The following is a 4495-nucleotide window of genomic DNA, read 5'->3' on the forward strand; positions in this document are numbered from 1 at the left end:
TCATTGGATTCTGTTTTTATTTACATTTTACAACAACGTCCTAACTTCATTGGAATTGGGGTTCAATATCAACCACAGTGTAGCCAACAGAAATGCTCTTCAGATGGTCATTAACACACTGTCCAGAAGATAATAACATGTCCACTAGTCTTCTGGAGGAGTGTTCTAGTACTTGAGTCTTGTTCTCAAGACTACCTTTTTACTTGTTCATCTTACCTCCTCCAAAGACTATGTCTCGACCACTCCAAAACCCTAATGTCTTCATGTTGACACTCGAACCTTAAAGCATTGAGTCGTAGACTCTATGGTTGTGTTCTCATCCCTGTTGGAGTACTTAATTCAGACTCTGCTGCCTCAGGAGAACACACTAGTCTTAAAAGATCCCACCTAACCTGGACATCATCTGTCACATGATGTCCTGATGCTACCAGGCCCTAAAGTACAAAGAATTATTAATATTTACCTTAGAAATACTGAGCTGATAGAAGCGATCTGGGCAGCACTCAACATACATGTTTGTGATCTGGGCAGCTTAACACATCATTTGCCTCCAAACTCCTGATGCTCTTAATATTTACTGATGTGTCTGTCTGTGTGTATGTGAGGGTGTGTGTGGGTAAGTTATGTGTGAGATCGAGCATTGGTTTTGAGGATGCACAAGTAAATAAAACACTTTAACACATTTTAATATTAAAGGATTTGTTATGTGTCGACGCGGGTTGAGGAGCGGACCTGCGTCTGACGGAACCCAGCGCTAAAATAACCAGAAAGCGGTTCCAATAACAAAACAATTTATTTTTCCACCCATTGGTGCATAACAACGTGTACAAACTAAAACAGCGTCAGTCTGGTGGAGTGAAGGCTGGCACGCTCTCCAGCGCCTAAAAGGATCGAAGCCCGGCACTTCTGGACTCACTTTTACCGCCAAACACCCCCCAGGTGGACACGACAAACCGACTCTCTCTGATGTGTGCTGACAGCATGTGTCCCTCACCCTTCTTCCTTCACAGGCACGATGTGTCAAACCCAGGCGCGGTCCTCAGCGTCTCACAAACGATCATCACAAGGTCGAGTTCCTGGCAATTCTGCTTGAATCACACATGACTTAAATGCAGAACGCCATCTCATTATCTGCTTCAGCTGAAAGTCTTTAAGGTTGCACTTGAGCACCATCCACAGGTGCTGCACATAACGCTGATGAGGGTGAAGGACTCTTCTGCCAGCACTTTCTCCACAGACAATAAATCAGTTTGCACACCACCTGGAGAGCAAAGAAAAGAAAAGAACACCAAAATGTCCAGCCACACCCCCCCAACACACAACAGGATTATTAACCGAGCAAGCGGTTTGTACATGGAAAAATATCAGACCAAGGTGTTTTCTCTTGTTGCACTCAGTCCATGAGAAAAACACTGTTTTTTGCACTAACACATCGGCCTAATATTTCTCCGTACAGACCGAGCAAGCAAGGTTAATAATTTGTTTATTATATGGCTGCTGAATACATATAAACGCACAAACTTACAGTATTGCCTGAATATACTTCTGACGGTGTTGGGCTTGTTCACTTTCTTAATCGCCATGAAGAAGCCGCTAACAGATTGTCCTTTCGTTAGCTGGTAAGCTTTCAACTGGTGTGTTTTTTCAGATGCTGTTGAGATATTTATGGAGTACATTCATGTCCGATTTGCTTTTTCTAATTGCATTTTTAACTTCCTGGTTTGTAAAGAAAATATGCGTTGCGGACTGACTGTCATGGAAACCGGTCTGGATATGGGAAAATATCTGACCGAATCAAATGGACTGCATTCATATAGCGCTTTTCCAGCTTTACAAATAATACCTCACATTCACCCCAATGTGAGGGTGCTGCCATACAAGGTACTCACTACACACCAGGAGCAACTAGGGGATTAGGAACCTTGCCCAGTGGCCCTGAGTGATTTTCCAGTCAGGCTGGGATTTGACCTGAGGATCCTCTGGTCTCAAGCCCAACACTTAACCACTAGACCATCACCTCCCCTAATCAGTCAACCAGTTCTATTTCTGTTACAGTTATCTTCTTATAATTGCCAGTAGGTCTTCAATGGACTTCTGTTTCCTGGGAATCACTCAAACCCAGGACCTCAGGTGGGAGTCCACCATTACTTCTGTTGTCAAGAAGGCCCAGCAGAGGATGTACTTCCTGCGGCAGCTGAAGAAATTCAACCTGTCAGCAAGGATCATGGTGCAGTTTTACACTGCCATCATCGAGTCCATCCTCACCACCTCCATCACCATATGGTATGCTGGAGCCACCACTAGGGACATACAGAGACTACAGCGCATCGTTCAGCGCTACGGTCCCTTCGGACCAGAACCTCCAGCCATGAGAATAGTTTTTTCCCCTCTGCCATTAGCGTCCTCAACAAGAACCTTTAGAACTCTACATTGTTACTATCAACACCATTTATCACTATTTATCATCACCATTTGTTTATTAGCTCATACATTCTGTACATTTTGTAACATTGTTATAGTGTAAAGTTTTATTATATATTACTTGTTTTACTGCTCTATTTTTTTTTTATGTAGCACCATGTACCGCAGCAATTTCCTAATGCTGTGAACTTGTTCATTCATATGGCAATAAAACTTTTCTGATTCTGATTCTGAAAGGGTCACTGTGTTCATGCTAAAAATCTCTTATCTGCATGGGAAGAGTCACTGCATTCTTGTTAAGATTTTGTTTTATCTGCTCAGAAAGCACAACTTGTAACTGCAAGTCTTCACTTTGTTGTTAGACTAGTGCAGTGCCCATAGGAAGTTTGTATTTCTGTAGAAAATTGGGAGGTAAAAATTTTAATTAAAAAAAGACCATCACCAGGTCAATACCAAATAATAATGCCAAATATGACCACCAGACCAAATGAATTCTAAATAAAGTGTTGTGAAATGCCATCACCAGAATACAGCACTTTCAAATGCCACCAGTTGTAATATAAATAATGAGCTATGTTCATTAAGAACCCAGATCTGTCTGACTTCACATGAGATTTCAATAAATTTTATTTCTCTGTAGTATGGTGGCTTAATGGTTTGCACTGTTGCCTCACAGCAAGAAGGTCATGGGATCGATTCCCACCTGTGGTCTTTCTGTGTGGAGTTTGCATGTTCTCCCAGTGTTTGCTTGGGTTTCCTCCGGGTGCTCTGGTTTCCTCCCACATTTAAAGACATGCAGGTTCAACCTAGTCTCATGGCAAGTTGTGATTCAGCAGCATGAAATATACATTAATCTATTGGTTTGTGATATTATGATGAAAAGCGCCTCATTTTCGTCATGGCAGCACAAATTCATTCTAATTCAATCTGTGATGGCTGCATGAAATTAAAAGTGAAGCGGGGGGGTTGGGGTGGTTATGATTAGGGTTGGGGAAGGAGTAGGGTTAGGTTATGGTTAAGGTTAGGGTTGGGGGTAGGAGTAGGAGTAGGGTTAGTAATAATGAGTTAAAAAAAACCCTTGAAATGGTAAATGGACTGCATTTATATAACGCTTTTCCATCTGCATCAGACGCTCAAAACACTTTACAATTATGCCTCACATTCACCCCGATGTCACCCCTTCATGAAAATTTGACTCATTTCGTGAGGGGAGCACAAAAAAAAACAAAAAAAAACAAACAAACGTGAGACTGGGCTTGGCAGGTTAGGTGAACTGGAAACTTTATAACTGTCCATGTCTCCCTTGCAATAGAGATCTCGAGCTCAATGAAACTATCCTGGCTAAATAAAGGTTGATCAAGACTGCACCACTTAAAAGAAACAGGTTTACAATTACCTGTTTTGTAAAACAGTTTCACCTCACAACCATACACAAACTGAGACTCCAACACTTTCAGCACTGTGCATTTTGTATTTTATTTATCATGTATATATCTCATTTCCAAGACACAATTGCAATATGTGGAATAACTACTGGTACTGACCATGTACAGACTTTATTTATTTTTATTTATGTCCAGAGATCAAGGATCCAGTGACCAATTTCATGTTTATTTACTTTAAGATTCAGTAAAATGTTGTTGGCAGAGAAAACCTGTAAAGCCTACTTTTAGTAAAAAATTCACAGGAGGTCGAACTGCCACCTTATCGTGGTGGGGGAGTTTGCGTACCCGGATGATCCTAGGAGCTATGTTGTCGGGGGCTTTGTGCCCCTGGTAGGGTCAGAATAAGGGCAGTTCAGAAGCTCCCATGAGCAGTACAAAATCAAGGCCTGAGATGTCGCCCGGTATGGTGGAGCCGGAGCCCCACACTGGAGCCAGACCTGGGTATTGGGGCTCGCGTGCAAGCGCCTGGTGGTCGGGCCTTAGCCCACCGGGCACGGCCGGGCTCAGCCCGAAAGAGGGACATGGGCCCACCCTCCTGTGGGTTCACCACCTGCAAATGCAGGTGGGAGTTGGGTGCAGAGAGGATTGGGTGGCAGTCGAGGGAGGGTGGCCCGGCGGCCCGGTCCGCG

General features: G+C 43.2%; 1 long non-coding RNA gene across 1 annotated transcript; it reads left to right on the plus strand.

Moving 5' to 3' along the window:
* Positions 1–3186: 3186 nt before the first annotated feature.
* Positions 3187–3775, plus strand: LOC117503476. The gene is made up of 2 exons (XR_004558574.1): positions 3187–3220; positions 3685–3775. It is a non-coding gene; the product is annotated as an uncharacterized LOC117503476 (long non-coding RNA).
* Positions 3776–4495: the final 720 nt, after the last annotated feature.

Source organism: Thalassophryne amazonica, chromosome 21, assembly GCF_902500255.1.
Source record: "Thalassophryne amazonica chromosome 21, fThaAma1.1, whole genome shotgun sequence".
Lineage (NCBI taxonomy): Eukaryota > Metazoa > Chordata > Actinopteri > Batrachoidiformes > Batrachoididae > Thalassophryne > Thalassophryne amazonica.